This window comes from Mugil cephalus, chromosome 18 (genome assembly GCF_022458985.1).
Source record: "Mugil cephalus isolate CIBA_MC_2020 chromosome 18, CIBA_Mcephalus_1.1, whole genome shotgun sequence".
NCBI classification, from domain to species: domain Eukaryota; kingdom Metazoa; phylum Chordata; class Actinopteri; order Mugiliformes; family Mugilidae; genus Mugil; species Mugil cephalus.
This window is the reverse complement of record NC_061787.1, coordinates 16,436,310-16,451,016: the sequence shown is the minus strand read 5'-3', so window position 1 is coordinate 16,451,016 and position 14,707 is coordinate 16,436,310. Positions and strand designations below refer to the sequence as shown.

At 44.9% G+C, this 14,707-nt stretch overlaps 1 long non-coding RNA gene across 2 annotated transcripts in view; it reads left to right on the top strand.

Moving 5' to 3' along the window:
• LOC124995882 overlaps positions 1-12,116 on the top strand; it is a 33,014-nt gene extending 20,898 nt beyond the window's left edge. For both annotated transcript variants that reach the window (XR_007110769.1, XR_007110768.1), the window contains exon 4: positions 11,539-12,116. This is a non-coding gene — a long non-coding RNA (uncharacterized LOC124995882). The remainder of the gene's footprint in view (positions 1-11,538) is intronic.
• The last annotated feature ends 2,591 nt before the right edge of the window (positions 12,117-14,707 follow it).

Sequence of the window (14,707 nt, the reverse complement as noted above, 5' to 3'; positions counted from 1 at the left end):
CCCTATGTGTGTGCACGTATAAATGAGACATCTCCCGTTCAGTAACCTATCACTTAAATCTGGCCGCGGGGCACAAAGTCCATTTGTCACGTCACGCTTTCGTTATCGCGGCGCTCTTCGGAGAAAACAAACAACGGCGGTGCACAAAAGAGCGCCGCGGCAAAAACGCTGCCTCATCCAGCGAGAGGCTTCTTACATTTAGATATGAAGAAGAGGAGGAGGTGGAGGAGGAGGAGGAGGAGGAGGCTCTGCAGAGAAACGGGGAGATGTGTGATTAAATGCGTGCGTGTTTGACTGTCACTGCGAGCCGGTGTACGCCGTGTGTTTTGTGGGTCCTCGTGATGTGCACGTGCGCGACGGTGTGTGTGTGTGGAGTGTGTGTCAGGAGGGCACCCGGAGCCTTGCCGTAGCGCCCCGGTGCCTAAATCATGTGTACAAGCTGTTTCCAATAAACTGTTAAATTTGATAAAGAGGTCTGGTATTATATTACAAAGCCCACAGGGCACTCGGACCTCTGCTATCATGAATACATTTTGCCTGATAATAATGCTGCGACTTCAATCGCCGCCACAGGAAAAACTGCCGCCCTCCTGGAAATCAAGTTGCGTGGCAGGGTGACACCTGTATAAATGGACAGGTGATGAGATTATAACATATTTATGCTTTCTGGGTTAGTGTTAAGGGACTTCTACAAGTGAGCGTGAGTAGCACAAGGAACCGGAGGGGGTGCCAAGGGGGCAAATCCTCTCACCTCACGGATCGGGCCTTTTATTCATGAAGGTGAAGCGGCGCAGGTACACAGCTGAACTTGACAATAAGTCGTTGTGGTTATATTGAGGTCTGTGTGAGAGCAAATAGCATCTGAGGATACTTGGAAACAACAGAATAAAAGACACTCGCATGAGAAAGGTGTGCACGACGTGTGAAGAGCGTAGACTGTATAGATATGGACGCGGAAACCAAAGCAAGTACAGCTCCCCCTGGTGGCTGACTGCAGTATAAGTATAAGCTCCACCTCCTCCATGTTAGTGGATGGGGCCTAATTAAAACACTGAAATAATTTTTTTTTCAAAGATTGTTTCTGTCATTTTAGGTGGTTAACATAACATTGATTCATGTCTCATTTCTTTGGATAACGTTTGTTTTAGTTAGTTATTTGTTGCTATAGAAACGGGATGTGACACCATAGCAACTCCCAGATACCATGCCAACCTCTCTGTAAAATCAAATTTGTAAGAAATAAAATAAAATAAAAAATAAGTGCAATATAAAATCCAACATTTTCTTGTAACTGTTTGAGGTAGAGCAGAGCGCACAATATTAGGTAAATGAAAATGTGAGTCTGGTGGAAGGGTGGGCAAGATGGCGCAAGATGGCGCTGCCCGTATCCCTGACAAAATAATGCAGCTTTGGCCATTACAAGGAAGTGGTGACGTACCGTCTGTGGTCCAGACTGATCTCATTTGGGCCACAGTGTACTACAACACAGTTGTATATGCTTTAATATTCATTTGTCACTTTTACTTTAACTGTCTTTAAACTAATAAGTCACGTTTGTTAGGACAAAGCAACACAGCTGAGAATACATACATATACACCAAAAAAAAAAAAAAAAAAAATCCCTGCTATCCTTGGATATGAGGATTCATTACCGTATCAGCGGCGGCGTCACTTGGTATTCCCGACCACGCCGGTTTGCCCCATATCTCTGGCCTCCATACTGTATCTGGGTAGCTAAGAAGGTAGACAGGTGATGAATGTTCAGTAATTGTAAGAGTGCAGTGGTAAAAAGATTCAAATCCATGACAGTGAGAAATGGAGGAGAGCCCCCAGGGGAAATTTCAGGCTGTGAGGAAGTGCATCCAACCTGTCTAAATAACAGATCACACCTCAACTTGGTCACTTGCTCAGAACGTGCGCTCCGATATTAGAAATGTGCCTTTATTGCAAATGAGCGCTGCTGTGCGTGCTTGTTTTTGTTGGAAAATAACATTGGAACTATAGGCAGACTTAGGTTACACTATAGTGCTGGAAATTTAAAATAATATGTTAAAATACCAAAATTTTGTATATATATATATATAAAGAAGAGGTAAAACAGATGCTTGTATTGTTTCTCAGTTTCTGCTTTGAGGTTTTGTAAGTGTGCCCCATTTGCATAATAATATGACAAATTAATTGCAGAGTAGTTGTTGTGTGTTTGGGTGTGCGCGCTCATGTCCCAGCATGCATGCAGTGGTTAAAGGTTCTCATTGTTGTGTGCAGGTCATGCACATAAATCCCCTTTGTTCCTCAATGCATCCACACTTTTTTTTTCATGCATGTGGCTTTGTGCATGATGTCAGACTGCATGAAGTGCGTTTGTATGTGCTACAGGCTTAGACAGATTGTTGGTGACTGCACAACCCAAACTAGATTTTGGTCAAATAAAACTCGAATCACATTAATTTAAGTCTTAAGCAATAATCTGCTCCTTATGTATTTAAACCGCGCACATCCCACTAGGCTGAAGACAAACACTCTGCTCATTAGCAGTGGATGTCAGATTTGGCCAGCCAGCCTCCGATTCTAACTAGAGATTTTTATGACTCACTGTAAAAGTCAAAATGAAATGCAACAAAGGGAGGATTTTCTTTGGCATGGATCTAAATAAAAGGACCGAGGCTGGATTTTCCGAGTGATTAGGACTGAGCTGTGATTATTACCAACATTGTTATCAAGGATTTTTTAGAAATATATCCACCGACGTGCACATAAACACGCGCGTGTGTCTCGTGTCTGCACGCGCGCGCGGACGCGACGCGCTACTTTCTCATTTATGTGTACTTTGCGCGCTTTTGTCTCCAAAATCCTCTGCGGGTTCTCTAATCTGTCTGTCATTATTTCATTCACCCTCTGTTTGACACCGTTCCACTTAACCACTCAAGCCCCAGTCATGAACATGCCTTATCCCATCCAAACGTCAAATAGGAGTTCTGAAGCTAAACAATCTCGCCAGAGATTACTGACAACGGCACACACGCACATCGACTGAACCGCTTCTTTCACCCGAGCAGCAACAATTACCGCGGCAGTCGAGCTCTTTCATGTAGTGGCCGTCACTGTCTTTACCCTCATCAGGAATAGACACAAATGACCGACTGGCCCTCATCTTATCAACAAGTGTCTGTCACAAGCTCTTCCATGTTCTTCAGCAGCATTCGCAGATGCTGAAATGATGAAAAGTGAAGGCCGATGATGAATACCGTCGGTGAGTGCGCCACTACCAGCAAAGTTTCCTAACTTCATCATCGCGGATGCCGCTTTGGTTTGCGAGTTGCATTGCATAAATCATCAAGGATGCTCACACAGAGCGGCGCCTGCGGGTATTTCCCAAAGCGTGAGGATGAAAGTTTTCACTAATAAAACGGGAAGAATTCATCGCTCACTCCGCAGAAGGCATCAATTGACGAGACGGAGACGTCTGATGCACAAAGTGTGATTGTTGTTGTCAATAAAGAGGCTGCAGACGTGGGCAACGTCTCCCCGGGAAAAGGACGCGGGATCTTCCGGCGAGATGAGAACCGGGGAGACAAAAACCTACAAAGCCGGCGCTTTGTTGCCCCGGAGATGTTTTCCGTGTACAATAACTTTACAATAAACTAACAGTCAAAGTTAAACTCAGTGGTCGCAGACAGAATATAGTAAAGAAAACCCCAGGGGCCGTCTGCTCCACTGGAAGCGGGGCTCGTAAAGAGCTGACCTTACCAAACAACAACAAATGAGCGCTCTGTCGACTTCCTCCGGAGTTAAGCTGTAGAAATACAGACCGGACAACTGGTCTTAGCGGGACAATCACTGCGCCCTCGCTTTATTAATGTCACAATTACTGCGCGGAGACGGAATGAGAGAGGCAGACAGAAGTTGAAGACGGAAAAGAAGGGAGTGCGTGATGGAAACAAAGAAAAAGGGAGAAAATTTGGCAGGTAGAGGATGGTTTTAGAAGGTAGAAGAGATGGATTGACATCCCCTTCAGGGTTTGTAGAGAGGACGTTTTCCCTCTATTTTGGGTGGCTGGACCCTCCCTCATTGTTAATTGGAATCCTCGGCTACATCCCACCGTCCCGTACTCTAGTGGCGCCCCCCAAGGTGCAGGGAATTACCGCGTCTACCTCCCCTCCTCTATATTTAGGCCATTAAAGGTTGCACGGTTTTAAGAGGGAAAGTCAAAAGATGCCATTCTTTATGAATGTCTGAGGATATGAATAGGGTCGCAGCTCCTCTCCCTCCATCCCCTCAGGAGATCACCTTTTCAAATATAACGAATGCCTCAATTAAAATCCCTTTCAGACGCCATGCTTATTTTTCGATAACAACTGTCCGCCGCTCCCCTTCCTACCTGTGCTCTCTCCCCTTTTTTTCCGCCTCTCCGAGGAGGAGTGATGTACAGGGATGCGGAGGTCAGCCGATCGCTCCTGTGCACAGAAAAAAAATGAAACCAGGGAGATGGAAGAGACAAAGATAAACTTGGAGGTAAAGCAGAGGAAGAAAAACACAGGGAGAAAGTGAGAGAGAGGGTTGTAAAAAAAAAAAAAGAAAGAAAAAAAGAAAAAGCGAGGCACGGAGAGGGAGTGATGTGTGTGAGGAGGAAAGGGGGGGTTCAGTTATGATGGGAATGGATGCGGAGCCTAGAATGATGTGAGCCAGCAGATGGCAGGGTAAGAACAGTAATATGACCAGTTCCACTCTGTCTGTCTGTAGCCAAACAGCAGGTCAGTGGGGAGTCCTCAGACTACACACACACACACACACACACACACACACACACAAAGGGAGACGGGCTCAAAACGGAAGCGATACACACACAGAAAAGACATCCAGCGCAGCCTCGTCTCCTAAACTTTTTCGCGTTCAGACACACCGGAGCACAAAAGCACACCGTGTACCAACACAGATCACATATTCGCGTTCACAACGTTTTCTGCGTACGCGCTTGAGCACGCAAAAAACGCGCGAGCGTTCACGTCAGGTAGACGGGCAGCAAGCTTTTCATAGTTTTATGACGGTTTACCTCTGACCCTATCACCGTTATGCCCCCTAAAGCCGTCCTGTCGAGTGAGTCGGAGTAGTCCCGCCGTACTCCGCGGCGCGTTGTCCAGAGGGTTGCGGGTGGCGTGCCTTGCGCCAGTTAAAACTCTAATGGTTACAAGACAGTTTGTCGCCATTTGAGGCTCAAAGGGAAATGAAACTAATGCTGAATAATGTGTTCTTAGGGCGTCATTAGCATCGGAATAGTGAAACGCATCGGGGCTCTATGGAAGATGGCTGGCTTTAATAAAGGACCACTTAAAGACGGCAAACAACAGCAAACAAGTAAATCTAAAAAACGTGGGCCCCGCTCGCTCACTTAAAACCCGTGGACATTATCAGCATCTGAAGTGTATGGTAGTGGAGATTAACTGCCTGGTGTTGTTTAGCTTAGCTTCATCTTGGCTGCGTTCGATTAAGCTCCAGGGAGGAAACCAAAGGCAGACTTTTTCCATTCAGTAATATTGACTAATTAATAATTATGTCAGTTCCCCCTTTCCAGCTTTTGGTTACATGCTGGTTTGTGGCCATGATCAGAACCAAGTTTTTTCTTGTTTTTTTTTTTTCTTCTCCCTTTTTCGATCAAAGCGCGCACAACAAGTCGGTTTGCTGCGTCTTAAAAACATACCTCTCCGCATGAAAATGCACGCGGACGAATTAGACCGGAGAAAACGACGGTTTGCCGTGCGTGCTGCACGGAGGGGCGGAGGGGTATGCAGCTGCTGATCGGCCGCTGTTAGGAACTAACAAGCGGGCTTGTTGTGGAGTCGAGTGTGGTTTTCATCGAGGGCTCCAGCTGTTTCGCATAGAAGCTCCCGCCGTGGCTCAGAGCTGTCTGCGCCTTCGCTGAGAGGCAATATATCTCGAACGCTCTCCGTCTATACGTGTCTGCCCCTGACCCCCTCCATCCATTTACATCGCTCTCACCCTCGCGCCTCCTTTGCCAACCTAAACCAATAATGCACGACGTCTTTATCTTGAGAGTCACGGTAATATCACACAGCACGCAGACATCCCCGCTTGCCTTTTGGGCTTTTCCCCGCTCTGAGCGGACAGTCGAGAGCGTCTCCCGACAGCTCCCAAAATGCGACGTAATGGTTTGTTTATGATTATTTTCCCGCAGAATCCGGCCCATTCCCACTGACTGATGTCCGCAGACGAGCACGCCGGTAGATTGGACGGTGAAATCCCCCGGTGATTGTGTCCCTTACATATCCAACGCGGCCCCAGTAAATAAATCTCTCAGACTCCAATAAAATATGTGATTTCTTCCCTATGAATCATGGAGCACGGCCAGGGCTCCGTTTCTGACCGTGCGCCGCTGGCTGGAGGCTCTGAGATTTTTCAGAGAGAATTATAAGATACACAGAGTAAGGACAGCGGTTGTAAAACTCTGTTAGGGAATTCACATTATCGGACTGTTCATCTAAAACAAAAACTATTTTGCAAACCGATTTGGAAGCTTAACCGATACCTCATGCTGCCTTTATTATATTTGACTCATGTTGTATTTATTTCCTCTTGGATTACGAGGGTTTAGGGCAGAGTTTATTTTTTATGTAACATTTCTTGTGATTTTTTTTTTTTTTTTTTTTTAATGAAGTGATACCAAAGTGCCGTGCATCCACTTCTGGGTTTGTGAATTGTTCCTTTCATTTACCCCCCTCTCGACCTGCCTTTCGTACGAGTCACTACTAGCATCGGCCCTAATATTATCCTCCCAAACCCAAACAGCATTTTACTCTGCGCTGCAATTCGCCTTGTCAGGTCACAGTGTAGCAGGCAAGTCGAGGCAGACCTCTATTTAAAGATGGTGAAAATGTTTGGGTGGCTCAACCCTTTCAAATTAAATGGATGGCATCCCGGGGAGGCCTATCAAAAATGATTAAAAAGGGTGGAAGACAGCATGTGTGTGAAGTGTCAAGACGAGTCGGCACAGGCTAGTCGACCTGCACCGAGAGCCAGGAAGCTTATTAGCATTTCAGCGCATAGCAACCTGCCTAGCCCCGAGCACTGATCTTAACACGGTCTGTCCAAAACCGCACCGCTCTCTCCCCCTCTCTCTCCCTCCCTCCCGTCCTCTCCCCCATTCCTCCTGCATGTGCAAAAAACATTCATGTCAAGTTGGTGGTTTGCTCAAGTCAGGAATGTTTCTGTGTGTTAATGTCAAACCGGAGCCGCAGCCTGACAGAGAGTGTTTGTATACAATACTGCGAGAGGTTTAATGCCGTCCAAATACTCTGTGGGGAACAGCAAAAGGTGATACCGAGTTCTCAGCTATCGCCTCGTAGCATCGGTGTTGAAATAAATTACAGCTGCGGTTTCCAACTTTCTGGGGTGGAAATTGAACTGGGCTCGGGCTCATTAAAACAGTAAAATTCCTGTCATGTTTGGGCCCAACAAAAATGTCAGTTTATTTTAGTAATAACAGAGGAGCAAATATGTGCCAGCGTCAGCCTTTTTTACTTAAGTTTAGGCGATAGGTCTTCAACAGGGGGTCCGCGACCTCTAGGGGGTCTGCAGAGGCTTTGCATGGGGGTCGCTAAATCTTTGGTTGATTATATATAATTTTTATGCATTTTTTTGAATTTTCCCCCATAATTAAATTTCTTTAAATACACATTAACATGAATCCAAAATATTTTAGTAAAGGGACAGCTTAATAGTCAATGCAAAATTATAATAATGTATATTTATAAATAGCATTAGCGTTTAATATAGAACACATATAGTAGGTAGGGGGTCCCTACTTAATCTCTCCATCAGTTTGGGGGTCCTTGGCCTGAAAAATGTTAAAGACCCCTGGTTTAGGCATTTATTTGGAAGATTTTTTATTTATTTGTTTTTTTTTACTTACGTGATCTGTCTGAAGAACCCTTCAGTTTGAACAAATGCCTGCAAGAGTAGCTCGGGTAGTATTTCAGCCACTCAGGTGCTCTGGGCTAAAAAACGCTATCTGGGCCCAAAAAAAAAAAAAAAAAAAAAAAGTGGCACTCTCTTTCATTTTTAATCTCTGTCATTCCCTTTTTTCTCATCTCTCCGTCTTTGTCTGAGTCGGTATTGACTTCACTGCTAGGGGAGAGGGGGGGAAAAGAAAAAAAAAACAGTACTGCAACCTCCGTTCCCAGACATTTTTCAGACAAAGGAAGCGAGGCTGAAGTAATTGGTATGTTATAACCAGAGAGTGTGAACTTGGCCAAATGTACTTCCTTCTCACTTGGATGTTATTTCAAAGATGCCAGTCGACTACACCAATTACCGTAATCAAGCAAAATAATAATGTTCCAGTCAAATATCAAGTATAACACAAAAAAAACAACACCTCAGAAACAGCAGATTTTTGCAGAGCAGTTTATGCGGCTCCGGTATTATTTTCCTCTCCGCTCCGAGAGCGAGAGCACCTCAACAGGACCTGGCCGCTTAATCAGTCACCGTGGCGCGCCGCGTTTCGATACCAAGCATTTCATGTGACTTTATTGACTCCCAAGTTTTTACGCGCTTCCTCATCCTGACAGCATAAAGAATGGGCTGGCGACGTTCTTCCGAGAGTGGAGGCCATTTTGTGGCTGAGCTCTGTGCTCAACATTGTGACTAATGGGAGGCCCTGGAGGACTGTCGGTGGCATCACTCAAAAACAAAGTTTGAAACAGGAAGGGAGCTGTGTTTACAGATGCGCCCTGGCAGCAGATCTTTTAAAGTTTTAAAATGATTCACATTTTGGTTTTGCTGGATTCAAACAAAAAAAATATAATTAAACTGTCACGATGCACGCTCGCATACAGTGGGTATCCTTTGTCCCTAGACTATTTTGTCTCGCTGAAGCGACCTTGGGAGGGGGAGCCTGCCTACCTTATAGCTCCCAGCTCTCCACAAGCCCCCACAGAGCATCTCAATGTCTCAAATTAAAGATAAGGTCTGCCTACTCTGTGTACAGTAGCTACCCTACCTTTGGCATGTGGTCGTTGCTAATTACTTTGAGCTGTTAAGGGAGACATATCTGGGGAGACAGGCAGGAGGGAGAGACCTACAAACCCAGTTTAAAAGAAGAATCTGATTTTCCCATTGCTCCCGGTGGCTTTGTTTGACCTGTTGGGCATGCATTGTTCTTTCTCGGACGAGTCTAGGTTGGGTTACGCCTCATGTTTTCCCGAACTGACCAGAGCGGGATCCTCTGCGGAGCTCTCCGCGAGGCGTTTGCAACCGTGCCTCTAATATTGCATCATGCCTAAATAAATGAGACAACGTGCGGAAATGGAGGCGGTCCCGTTGATTACGTTCGCTATTGTAATCTGTTGCTCCGCGCGCGTGTCTGTGCTCGGTGGGCCTAAACGCATTAAGGAGTCTCTCCTGTGACCTGGCCCTCGGTCTTAGTTAGTGGCTGGGGAGCAGTCAGCTGTCATAAATTGCGTAATTTGGTTAAAAAGAAAAAAACAATGTTTATGGCTAAAATTGTTCCGGGTGGTGATTATTAGGGGGGAGAAGAAAAGGGACAAATGGTGAACGCTGAACAAAACAAAAGTGGCGTTAATCAGTTTGAGACTGTAAATTGGCCGGCATAAATCATGGTCTGGGCTGCAGCAAGCCGTGGCTGGTGGTGTCAGGGATCTGGTTTAGCGTGCTCGCTGCCTGGTAAACTGCTCCATTTAACTCCCCTCCGACTCCCACTGGCTCATTGCTAAATAAGGATATCAATTAGGCTAAAGCACTCAGCAAAGGCTCCCAAGTTAACCATCAGCCGAGGCATGAATGGATCTTTGGGGATATTGACTGCTGCGGCAATAGGTTTGTAAGTGGGCTGACCAAGGGGTAATTAAAGCAGCATTATCATGTTACGCCGTTTATGGTACTTCTGTGGCCCTATGCTGTCCATTCAAGCAGCCACTAGCAACAAGTAAGACAGTAGATGCAGGAAAGGAGCCTCGGTCAAGGTGTTTGCTTTAGATAGTCAAACCTTTAATGAATCCAAAAAGTGTTTAAGAGGATTGTAATCATCCTCTTTTTTCACTTAGTGCCAGTTAAACTTCAGACTATGGTCTATTTTAGTACAAATTATATATATGTATATATATATAAATATATATATGTGTGTGTGTGTGTCGACATATCACAAAAAAACAAAAAACATAAAAACAAATCCAAAACAGTGCTGGTTTGAATAGAAATGTCAATTCCATCCATCCAGTTAGAAAGAGTAATGTCTTTACACGATACGAGGAAAATGATCAGGAGTGAGCTCAGGGCTGCCCGCTATATGAGGTGGCCTTGATGTATGTGCAATTACAGCATAATTGGAGAGATAATTACTGTATGGACAAGATTAATAACTTTATTAGCTAAAATGGTTCACTTTTAAAAGAGGGAAAATGTATACGTTGGTCGTGTGGATCTAAATTTGCTGAAAGTCAATTAACGGGCTGATTTTGTATCTCATTACTCACGTGTATCACCTTGGAAAGGCACCTTGAGGAGCTAAATTTAAAATGTAAAAAAGGTCAGGAAGTCCCTTGCACAATTAAGCCAGGAGTTGCTAAAGGATCCCATCAATGTGAGGGAATGACAGAGTGTCTATTTTGGCCAATTTAAGGAGAAAGACCTTCTTCCTGCAAAATGAAATCTTGTTAACTGTCGGACCAGCCTCTTGAGTTACCAGAGGATCTAACTCCGATTTCCTCCGAGTTTTTTCCCCCCTTTCACGTTGGTTTGAACTGTTGTATTTGACAAGGGGACCGTTGTCTGGGCGCCCGTGTTTTGAATGTGCAACATCGGCATCGGCCCTTAAGCTCCTTTGAAACAATAATAACTTCTCCTCTTTAATTTAGCCAACCAAGACACGCCGCTCCATTGACAGGGCTAGATTTGTCTTATCAAGACCTATTAACCGTTTCCATTTTCTTATTAAATGCACGCTGTATAATTTGTGATTTTTCCCAACGTGATGTAATTATGATGTATCATTTCCCTCAAATAAAGGCCCTGTCCTCTCTTGGTGTTAATTTGAGCGTGTGAACTTTATACTTTGAACTAATTGGTTGCTGTCGAAATCCCCTGAATGTGAGTAATTCGATCAGGTATTCCATAACCATTGTACAATTTAATTTGAGTAATTTAATTGGATTTGACTGCTCATTTCTGGGCCACTCTCCACTCAGTATCCAAGAACTGCAGAGCTGCGGAGTTATCCTGAGGCAAACACACACACACACACACACACACACACACACACGTGCACGCACACACACACTAGCTGCCACCAGTTTCTCACACCAACAGACTTCAGAACAGCTGGATCGGACCGTGGACGAGTAGATCTTGAGATGCGTTTAACGTGACTGAAACAAAAGGTTAAGATATTTAATTCAGATGGTCACGACAGATTATAATCTATCACAGATATGAGGTAATAAGAGCCTAATATGTTTTAAAGCTGTATTTTTATTTGTTTTTTTCCCCCCTCTATATTTTACGCCGAAGCAGAGGAATCGCTCCTCGGAAAAATTACATTAACGCGGGCATCTGTCCTCAGAGGGTCAGCCATCTTGTCTCACTGATGGCCGAGGCCCGGAGACTCGGAGGCGGCGGAGAGCGAAAGCGGCAGAGACAGGCTCCCCTGCCACCCTGATGTGCTGGGAAAACAGTGGAAGGACCATGCTGAGAGACAGAAAGGGAGCAAATGAAAAAGAGGGGAAGAAAGAGAGGGAGAGAGCGAGATTAAGCGCACGGGGGAAGAGAGAGGGCCGAGCGAGCGATGCCCATGGGCAAGACTGGCTCTGCCTTGCCTTGGCCCTCCTCCTAGTGCCAGAGACAGGGATGACGCTGCCACTCTGCATCAGCCTTATGTAGTATTCATAGCAGCAGGTCCTTCTAACACAATTTGTGACCTCCACCCCAGCAGAGGAATATTGAAGTTTAACAATGGCCGCCTCGGTAGGGAGCGAGCGCGGCGAGACCCCGGCGAGCGACTTGCCCCGTCTATTATTTCTCTTTTTATATATTGTGTAGAATGTGTCTTTTCTGGGAATTCCACAATAAAATGACTGTTATTTATCATTACCAACCTCTTTATCATTTAGTCAATAAAAGGCCTCTCACTTTCTCTCTCTCCTTCCCTCCATCGCGGTCTGGGAGTCAGATATCTGTATTAGTCCCCCCCACCCCACCCCCACCCTCCCCGCCTCGGGGCGAGCTGTGTCAAAAGCTAAATCATGATCAGCTATGGCTTTCTGGCTAAATTGTGTATGAAGGCCCCGGGCGGAAAAAGGTGCACATGCTCATTATTGGAGACACAGAGAGAAAGAGAGTGAAGTTTGCGCACACGCGCGCTCGAGCACACGCACGCGTACACACTCAAACAAAACAGGGATAAACCGCAACACCACTTATATGCTAAGAGTACACAGGTCATGAGGATCCGTGTAAATGCTTCTCCCACCGGCTCGATTTGTGTGTTTGGCTTTGATACACGCAAATCAGCAGAGAACTTATTTGGTGATATTTTATTCCTCTTAAGCGTAACATAACAGAACTGTTGTTACAATAAGCGCGGATACAAAGCGTATTCAATCAGCTAGCCGCATTAGTTTGAGTGGAGGCCTCTGTGGCACCATGCAGTGGAAAGAATCACACTGTAGCTGTGTTTCCGTTACAGTTTTTCGCAACATAAAAGCGATATTTATGAAAGTTCGGTAGAGCTTTGTACGTGTTTCCTCTGAAAGGTGTTTTGCGAATGAGCTGTAACTCTGATAAAGCCCATCATGCCAGTTCATCAAATGAACCGGTCACATGACCCCCTGCATCATATCCAGTGGCCCGGCAATTTAGGAAATGCAAAAAAAAAAAAAAAAAGCGTCGCCATTGCCCTTTTGAGATGCACTTTTATATGGATACGTCTGCAAAACCAGCTCCTGAGAGTGTAAAGTGTAGAAGTAAACGTGTAGCGATATTTGAGAGGTTTTTCGAAATGTAAGACTTTCCATTATTTTCTAAACCTACTGCACAGGTTAATGTTCTTATCAAACGTAGTAAACTTTTATACCTTGGCGCAGGCCTACAAACAAATCCAAGTCTTACACATGCTACTGTTTCTCCCGAACCTCTTCTGGCCTCGTTTGGCGTCCTCCTGCAGCCTCTTACCTCTAAATTCATGCGGACTGTCTTTGCCTTTGCCAGCCTGTTGGCCAGACAACTCATTCTCCTCAACTGGAAACACCCTCAACCGCCATCATATAGAATTTACTTTTCCGACATCTTTGTGAGATTGTGACGACGGCTATTTGTTTGGTTTGCTTGCTTGTTTTGATTTTTTTTTTTTGTTTGTGTGTTGTGTGCGTTCTGTAAACGTGGCACATTGAAAATCTCAGGTGTGGTGGGGATTGTGGGATGGATGAAAGGGAAATTATTGAATGGAAGTCTTCTGTCAAACATTGTCCTTATGTGCAGCTATGTTGCTGCTTATGTTGTGTAATTGCTTCCAATAAAGAAAGTCATTAAAAAAAACACGAAACATTAAGTACAACTTTCAGACATAAATTGTGTAAAGACTGCTAATCTTCAAAGTTGAATCTGAAGCTCGCTGACATGTAATATATTTTAATTTTAATGTGAATTAAAAGTGGCAGTTTGCGGTTTTACCAGGTAGTAATGTGCTAAAGCTGTTGATGAAAATGATTAATCTGACTGGCCCCATCTGGGAAACATCTCTGCATCTCTGCTCCACACTCAGCAATGATTTTCATAGCAGAATGAAACAATGCAATCGTATTAAAAAGTCTTCCAGAATCAAGATGATGCAACAGCTCCAGTTAATGGCTAAAGGTGTCCTAGACATCATCTATATTTGCCTTTTGGACTTTTTCCCAAATTACTAGAAAAATGTTTCAGTTACAATGAGTATGCTAGGTTGCAAAGTTGCAGCCTGAACGGCAGCTCAGTCAGTCTTTTAATTGTTAGCAGCCTACAAAGAACCCAGGTCCCTCTACAACCTATTCTTGACAAAAATTAGTTACAGGAGGTGGGATTTTTGTACTTGTATAATCCATCTTGATTCTACATGGCAGATTAGCACACAGTTGGAACAGCGGCAAATAAGCACCAGAGCTGCAAACACATGTTAGCTGCCGACCTCTTTTGTTTGGATGTATTGTTGGTGCAACCAACTATGCCGATATCCTTCAGCAAATCTGTTGGTTCCGGTGTTTCTCTTTATGTGTGCTCTGTGCATGGGATTGTTTTATCCAAAAAGGTTGGGCGACTCTCGATAGCGCTAAGCTAACTGCCCGCTTAGCCCTGCTTCTTTTGTCACGTGCTGATATGAAAGCAAAATCATCTTTCTCAAAATAAATCTTGAACTGAAGGCCTACCGAGCAAATAGAGGATACATGCTCGACAAGAGACGCCAGCCACGATCGCTTCTCCGCATTTAAAACTAGATAGCGACCGCTAGCTACCCAAGCACACAGGACTTGGTCTCCCCTTTAGGACATTATCACCTTGTCCAGTCCTCTGGGGGGCCCTCCTCTCCCCTGTGGACCAGCACTTCCTGCTAGCGCTAATTAATTAAGAGGGCAGGTTGGCCACAGTGGAGAGCGGGCCCAGAGCCTTTTCATCTACCTGGAACTACCAGACAGGATGCCTAGAGACTTAT